The following is a 9,108-nucleotide window of genomic DNA, read 5'->3' as shown; positions in this document are numbered from 1 at the left end:
TTCCACAATAGGCAATTAAGATATGTTAATATATGAGTATAAACCTCTCATGGCATGATGGAAAATATTTCATAACTCATGTCTTTCTATATTCAAGCGGTATCACTTACATTCAAGTACACAAAATTATTCGACTACAGGATTTTTTATTTTCCAATATCTCTTGTGGACCCTTCTTCTTGATAAGTCTTAGAAGCACGATGTTCCAAATGCAACAGGATCACTGGATGGGCCCATAAAATTTTATTAACCTCATATCCTTATAATATACTTTTAGATAATATTATGTGAATATCTATTCTTCTTCTCAACTAGTTTAGAAATAATATCTTGGTTAAAAATATGTCATTTTCATGGCTCAGATTTATGAAACAATGATTATAATATTTTTACGAAAGGATCAGATAGTGATAGAGTAAATTTAAGTCACCATATATTTAAAAAATATTTTTAGAGGTTTTATAAATATTTTTTGGCATTTAGGTATTTGTTTACCAGAAAGTTCATTAAAATGAAGCAAAACTAGTCAAAATTATTTTTAAATACATTAAATCAAAACTGATCAACTCTTAAGTTATTAGTACTTTTTCAGAAACTAGTCAAAACTAGTCAATGCTTTTAGAGCAGAAACTCAATTAAAAAATTTTAAATACCTTTAGTCAGTTTTTTGCATTGAAATTTGCAGGATGTTGCGCTGGCTTTCACACAATTCATGGGACACCACCAGGCAGCAGAATGGATGAGAAACATTGTAACATTTTCTACACGGGGAATTTTCATGATTTTATGCATTGTAATTTTATATAGATAAAATGGATGAGAAACACTGGAATTTCATGTAGATAAAATGTGTGATAATTCAGATAAAACATATAGGAGATCACACAAACATTTGCATCACTTCCCCAAGATCCCGGTGGTGCTTTTTCTCCAAGAATCATGATTGAAATCGATCTATATCTCCCACACACTTGTATAAAAACACTGGATCAATGAAATCTGATGCACCAAGCCTCCAACAATAAGTTGGAATTGGAAATATAAGATGTGAAACAAAGTGCTAGGAGAAAAGTTTAGATAAGACTGCCTTAATTTTCCAAGCCTATGGATATAATTCATATGCTTTCTAGGGCTAAGAATACTTGATTTCAGCCTTCATCCATAAGTCTTACTTTTCCTATTTGAAAGTGGACTTTTCATATATTTATATTTACGGGCTGGCTCCACCATTCTTTCTTGTATTTGACCCAGTTCTTCAAAGGGCTTTAATGGGCTTGGATAATGAAATTTTTGTGTATTGGGGTTCTTCTCAAGATCTGGCCCATGGCTTGGGTTTCTTATTCTTCTCCAGGACGGGGTTGGGCTTCTCTTCTTCCCCCCCCCCCCCCCCCATTTGCATTGCAAATTTGCAATGTTCTTCACCTAAGTCCTCTATTTTGAATAAAACTTCAAGAAGATGTGAAAAAGCCAAATTAACTGAAGGTTTAAAGTGGGATTTCTCATAAATCAATAAAAATACATAAACATAAAGCTTAGAAAATAAGTGGTGAATAATGCAAGTGCAAACCTAAAAATAAGTAATATGAATGAAGTATAAAGCAGATTTTTTTACCTAACTTGAAGTTATTACTCACACATTTTGTTTGGAGTTTTTGGGTACCAACAACTGATGTCAAATTATCTCCCATGACCATCTATAATTATTAGAGTCTTTAGTTCAGATTTTGTCTGAATTTTATTTTACAAATTTCTAAGAGGCATCATTTATGTGCAGCATAAAATGCAGCACATAAAAACTAGAACATTTTTCAATGTTGAGGAGACCATATCATTTTTTACCCAAAAGAAGAGTAAAGCTTAGACCAAATAATTACATATGAGAAAATCAATTGTTCTCTTACAAGAGATGTGAAGCTTTTGATTAATGTACTAAAATTTACACATTATGTAAATAGAATAAAATTATAATATTTTTACTTTATTTTTGAATTTGGATTTATTTCTTAAACATAAAATGTTCTTCAGATTTTCCCAAATCTTCAGCCATTATATCCAAATTTATTATGGTCTGTTACTTTATGATAAGTCCATTTTAGTTTTATAAGTTATCATTGTTCAAGTATAGTCTTATTATCAGGTTGTAACACCTTATTATTTTCTCAAAAAAGTCAAGGAGAGATCCAAAAAGATATTTTGAATGAGTAAATCACGTTTCCAATCATACTTAGAAGCTAAAGAGATTATTATAGAGAGATAAGATATGGACAATCATTTAGAGACCAAATGATGTAATAAGGGGGTAAGAATTGAAAATAATAAGAAAACAAGGATATAAGTTTAGTAACCTATATGGTCATTGAATGTGCCATAAATGCATACTGCTAAAAATGGATTCATATATTGTGCCAAGATCATGCATTCTTTAATGTAAAAATAAAATAGATTGAAATTAAACTTCCAAAAACTCACATTAAGCAGATTGAACAACCTGGATTGTGGACTGCTTTTTTCTTCTGGTCAGCCTCTTCTAGAGCATATCCGCAATGAGGGAACAGAGATAAAAATAATAAATATACATAAGGCCACATTATTAAATTTCCCATCCCTAGTCAGTAACTCGCTTCCTTGTCAGTCTTGTACCCTTTTCTCATATGCTGGGGTTTTCTCCTTTGAAATTTGAAATTCCTCTTTTCAGGATTAAGATTAGGGAGCCTTGAATGGGCTTTCCTATGGCCATCCTTTCCTTGTTGTACCTGGTCTAGCCTCTCATTTAAGGATATCCTCTTATCCAATGACTAGATTCGTACCTCCTCAAACCTGATCCAAAAACTCAATAGAGTTACTATTTAATTATTACTGGAAAATCCAGCACACCTAGAACTGGAAACTTATTTCATACTACAAAATTTTCATGAAATCATAGAAGTCAAGAAATGTTATTTTCAAATATCCATCATGTAGAATAATTCAAATTTATGAGTGATGCATAAATTAATAAATTCATGTTTAACAAGTCATCAAATATGTCAAATTTATAGAAAATAGTTATTTTATCATATTAATAACATGTTTAATTGGCCCAGTTGGGGCAGTGTGGGTAAAAATAGCGAGAGTGTGCAGACTGTGTGCATGTGCCAGGCACATGGCAATAGTGCTGGAGAGTTTCATATTGGTGGGAGGGTGGAAGTGGCCACACTGAGTGCTGGAGAGAGAATTTAATAAAGGGCAGAAGCTAAATGAAACTTAAAGCTTAAAAAGTGGGTGGAAATGTACTTTTCATGATGAATAATTCTTTTAAACTACACAAACATAAGATTTAGTGCTGATATCTGAATGAGGGAAGGTTTCATAACATTAAGGAATATCAATCCTAGGTAGGATGCTCCTTATGCTTAGTTATTGAAATTAAACTATCCTCTTCCTCTTTATTATTTGCACAAACATGCACACTAATGGGCCCAAAAATGAGTGAAGAGAAGGAATTTATATTATATTCAGAACCCACAAAACTGTTTGACCAAGTCATGGGTGCCAACATATGTTTTATTTTGGCTGATTTTGACTTTCGGGTCTGGGGCATCCTCTTCTGGTCTAGAGCATGAATTTGCCTTTCATTCTCTATTATCTGATTTTAATAACATCAATAAAAAATATTTTAAATAAATATTTGATTAAAGATTATTTTTTATACTTGATACTTTCCATACTTAAAAATGAAATCATATCAATCCGAAATTTATCAACTAATCACAAAAAAATGTCTTTTATTCCAATAATTCAAGAATAAATTTAGAGTACATGAGCAATGAATCTGGGCACTCTTGATCAGTTGTAAATTGCAAGGATATCTAGTAGGGTTTGTAAAAGACAAAAAATCAAGGTGTAGGCACACTATTATTTTGCAGAGGAGTGATGTGTGAATTGAGTGTACCCATCACTTCTTTTAAGTTTCCCACATCCCACTTAGGTGTATAGAATAATCATTAGGTGGAATCTTTATCTCAAAGAAGTGTCCGCTTCTAACGTCCTATGGATGAACTCACCTTCCTTGAGCAACCTATAGCCAAACTATGTTTCCCACTTTCACCTGCCCCCTTACCTAGTACCAACTTCTTACAACCAATTTTCCCTAACCACCATACCTATTATTCTCATAGGAACCAATTATTTACCAATTCTTGATATCACTGATGGTATGCCTAACTCTCAAGTCTTCATGTATGTCCCCTTTGATATCATTTTCTCGTTAGCATTGTTCTACCCCTTTAAAAAAAGAATAATAAAACTAAATAAAATTTGCTCTTCAAGATTTCTGTTTTCTTTAATCATTTTCCATCTTGTGGCTTCAGATCATTTTCCTCTTTATCCCAAATATATGCATAAACAATGTTATCTACCTCCCTCCTTTGAGGATGTTTCTTAGCGACAGTTCTTACATATTTTTTACCTCTCTCCTTTCATTTAAAATGTTGGGAGTAGGCTACATGATCTTTTCTCCATGTTTTATCCACCTTAGAATCATTATGTTATATATTTCACCTTTCTCTTCTTTGTTTACCTATAGATATACGGCGTTGTCATTATGAGACATCTATTTTCTCAGTACACATTTTATATTCATCACTAATAAGGGGTTAATTGAAATTCTTCTTTTGATTTTCTGGTAAAACGAAAGCTAGCAGGATTACTAAACTTTGGGTAGACACACATAATGTGTGAGAGAGAAAGACAGGCCTCGTTAGTAAGAGATGAGAGTCACATTTCATGGAGAGATGATGATGATGATGATACCATAATAATATGATACATATGCCTGTAATTAAATAACTTTTATACAATTTAATCATATTATATAAACCTTTTAATATTTCTTCATTTCATATAAACACCAACGTTTCCATATATTGGGCATTTAAAAAAACACTAATTAGATTCTATGTCAAGGATTGTTATTCATGATGAATAATTTCAAGTGATATTTGTGGATAAATGTGTAATAATGATGAATTTCCTGGTGCATTGCATGTGATTATCATAGCTGTTTATTTAAGATTCAAAGGAGCAATTAGAGGGGTAAGGCCACATCCTACATAATTTCACCATCCTCTTAAATTTCCTTATCAAATTGGATCATGAAATTCAAAGGAAATTGATAAATTGAAAGTCCAAATACTTTGACAAATATCGGCTAGTATGGATTCCCAATACTTTGACAAATATCGGCTAGTATGGATTCCTCTACGATGATCTTGGACCTCTACAGATCCAGTTTACCAAACCCTTTTGACTACACACATGCTTCAGATCTAAAGATGACACATTTCTAGTTGCTAAATCTGACCATTTTTACATGTTTATTTGCATTAAATTGTATATGTGTGTGTTATCAAGTTTAAAATCATTAAATTTGATTTTGGAATGATAATATGAACTTTATGCATTTATACATTTTTAGGGATTTTTATGACATCAATTCTGAAAGAATATAATTTCTTGAGTTAGAATATATTTTTTCTCAAATTTGTCGATATTAAATTCACAAAGATATGAATTTTCTAAGTCCAAATGCATTTTTTTATAATTTTGGGCCTTTATTTAATTTAATATGAATTTTATTATATTTTTAACCATTTATTTCCATGATGCCACATGCTGCCATTTGATTTATAGAACGGCGACCAACGATGCTTAGGGATAATTATTGGAGTCAGCCAATCATTAACTTAAACCATAATCACATTTTAAGTTAACTGCTTTAGGGTACATTTTGTAACATTGGATGATGTGACCCAATAAAAAAATGACCCTTTTTGCAATAAATGTAGCCTGGGGATTGAGGCGGTGATAATTCTAAGTTATCACATCTAATTAAGAGCATTTGAATGATTAATTATCCTAATATCACTAGGTAAATGAATGAAATGCCATAATTACTAAATAATCATGATTTTCCAATATTCAGTTGTGAATCCTCATTTTTTTAATTATTGAATATTAGAACTAACCCCACTTGGCTTTCCAACTCAAGTGGTGAAACAGTTAATTATCTCTCAAGTGTTTGTGTATATTAGGATTTAGGAATATGCATAGCAACTGGAAAGAATGAGGATCTGGAGTGGAGTTGGAGCAAGGTTCATGGTAATAAAAGAGACCCATCCTAAGCCCAAACCCATGGACCCAGACTCAACACAGGAGCCCATTCAAGAGCTAAAAGAAGCCCACTTCAATGGCGGCTCTAAAAATAGAAGGAAAGAGGAGAAAATAAGAGAAGCCCAAAATAATTAAATGGAAGGACGTCCCTTCCATTTTTAATTTTGGGATCTGAAAGCTGATTGGAGTATGCTTTGATCACATGGATTCAAGGCCCCAAAAGTATATGTGGCCATCCATTCCATTTGAGGATCCAATGGCAAAGATCAACCTAACTTCCTTACTTATGTCTTTCTTCTTCTCTTGTAAAAGGGTCTTGATTTTTATGAATTTTTTGTTGGAGGTTTTTGTGATGATCCTGACCCAAAGAGGAGTAAGGAAGAACCCTCCTAGAGGGACAGCGATAGCCAGAAAGTGAGAAAGCCACCCTTGGAGCTCAATAATCCCTGGTTAGGTGTGATCCAAAGAGAGTGAAAAAATACCCCTTTTCCATCTGTCTTTTATCCCCTCAAATATTCTCTGATTGAGACCATTTTCTATCATTGGAAATTTATGTCTCTCCTCTTTCCAACGCCACCAAGATCGCTCCAATCAGAACTCTACAGCTTGAGTTATGGTGGCTTGAGTGAAGCAACCTCTGCCGCTCAACAGCCGCTACTGCATGAGCGACCAATGGGAGTGGCCTTCACCTTCAGCATCAGATTTAGCCAAATTTTGGCTAAGTCCTGAAGCAACCCAGTGGCCCCCACAGACCTCCGTTTGCCCATGCTTGACAACTGCACGCCTCCGGCCATCTGCCGCCGCTGCGCCGCTGGACACGGTCGGTGCTCCAGTTGAGGTACATGTACTTGTTTTACTATTTCTCTAATTTAGAGCTTCTATCATTTAATCCCTAGAAACCACTAAAGATTATTTTCCACATTCCAGATATATTATAATTATTTAGGTTAGTTCTTCTCAGCTATAGTTATTTTCTCCTGAGGACATTAAAGAGTAAATAGTAGAACCTATCTGAAAATCCTTAAAAAAAGTAATTCAACTAAAAATTTTACTTTGTTAATTCCTGCTCCCTGTGGATCGACTCCTCACTCCTGCTATATTTTTTCATATAGTAGTTAAGGGAATATAAATTTTATTGTTTAAATCCAAATAGCAACAACGACATTCAGACCTATATTTGGATTTATCAGGCTGCAAGACTTAAAATAATGGCTTTAGTTGCTTTTTGAATGGTAAACAAATGTGGCGGCATCCATGTGTCATGAGACATATGGTACCATGTGTACACGTGACGCACATTTGTCATCTCTTTATCAAATTTACCATGCAGATATGGTGTGTGCTGGCGCGCCGCCACATCAGTTGAGACAGATATTTTTGAATGATGTATTTAATAATATACCATTATTCCCTCTACTTTGTCTTTTTCCTGTGGAGACACATGGCATGATGAGAGCCATGTAATGTTGATAAAGAGGAAGAATCTCAGCCAACCATTACATTAAATGCCAGGATGAGATAAACCCTAATCAAATGACATGACGTTGCAGATGAGGACAAGGGGAGAGAAATATTTTGATTATATCAATGCCTACGAATCATCTTATGTCCATGCTTGTTATTTGACGATCTATGTCGAATCTATAAATTGAGCTCCCGATCTTTGTGAAAAATGTATTTAAGCTCACTTCCTCCTAGAGAGACAGGTTAAAAGAAAGTGATATTTTTAAGGTCCATCAAGGGTGTTTTGGAATCTCTTGTGCTTGGAGAGGGTCAACAGAGAAGTGAGGAGCTTGATCTGAATTGGGAAGATGCCTTGATTCCAATGGAATATAGGGATCTAAGGTTAGGCTCTTGCTTTACATTAATTCTTCTTCAACACACTTCGCTGGTCTAACTATCATCCGTCTCATCCATCATCATCCCTATCTATCATCTCCAATCATCTATTTCACGTGTCACCCACACCATCACATTCCATAATGTGTGCCCTTCCTATTTGTTCAAGAGAATCTAACTCACTATCCTCTCATTTCGCACATCATTCTACCTCAGTCTCACTGCCCTTATCACCAAGTCTAACACCATCATCTTTGTCTCTTGTATCATTTTAAACCCCAAGTTAGTAAATCCTAATTATTAAACACTAAAGCAATTACTCCTTATCATTAACTCTAATTTCATCTCAAGTCACCGTTTCACACCTTCTTACCCTCTAGCTCCGACTCATTTGACAACAACCTACTACTAGCACTATACTCATCCCATGTTCTTAAATTACAACGATCTCTATCGTGATTACTATCTTCACCCATTCACTACCTTGTATGTTGTATGTAATCCTTCTCACCTTCTTGAATTCAACAAATAGAGAGAGTTTTTTCCCTAATATCCATTCCCTGTGGATATGACCCTTACTCATCACTAACTAACTAAATTATTTACAAGTAAAGGTTTGTAAATATTATTCATTAAAATCAACTTTACAATGATCTAAATTTTATCCTAATTTTGAGTTCGTCTACCGCTCACTGTTGATAACTTTTCAACACCTTCAGCTGAAAGCTAGTTCCTGTATTGTCAAACTGAAAATAAATAATTGATTTTTAAAAATTTCCAAACCATGTTTATTATCTCTATATATTCATTTTATTCCTAAAATAAATCTTTAAAATTATCTAAAATATTATTTATCATTACTTCTTAGATGGACTAATAAACGAGTTTATAAAAATAGAAAACCTTGTCTTCTTTCCATTTTTAGATGGACTACTAAAATAGAGTTAGGAAACATTTATAAGTTGTGGTCTGTAAGTTGGCTCTACAGTGATGGAAATTATTTCATTGATTTCTCCAATGTAATATATATTTTGATTATGAGGATCATATATCCATGTAATCATGCAATAAAAATATTCAATTCGTTTTTAGAGTTGTACTCTGGTTTTGTAGATTTCA

The sequence above is a fragment of the Wolffia australiana genome, chromosome 4 (assembly GCF_029677425.1).
Source record: "Wolffia australiana isolate 7733 chromosome 4, ASM2967742v1".
NCBI lineage: Eukaryota > Viridiplantae > Streptophyta > Magnoliopsida > Alismatales > Araceae > Wolffia > Wolffia australiana.
The sequence above is the reverse complement of the archived record's forward strand: the minus strand, read 5'-3'. Positions refer to the sequence as shown.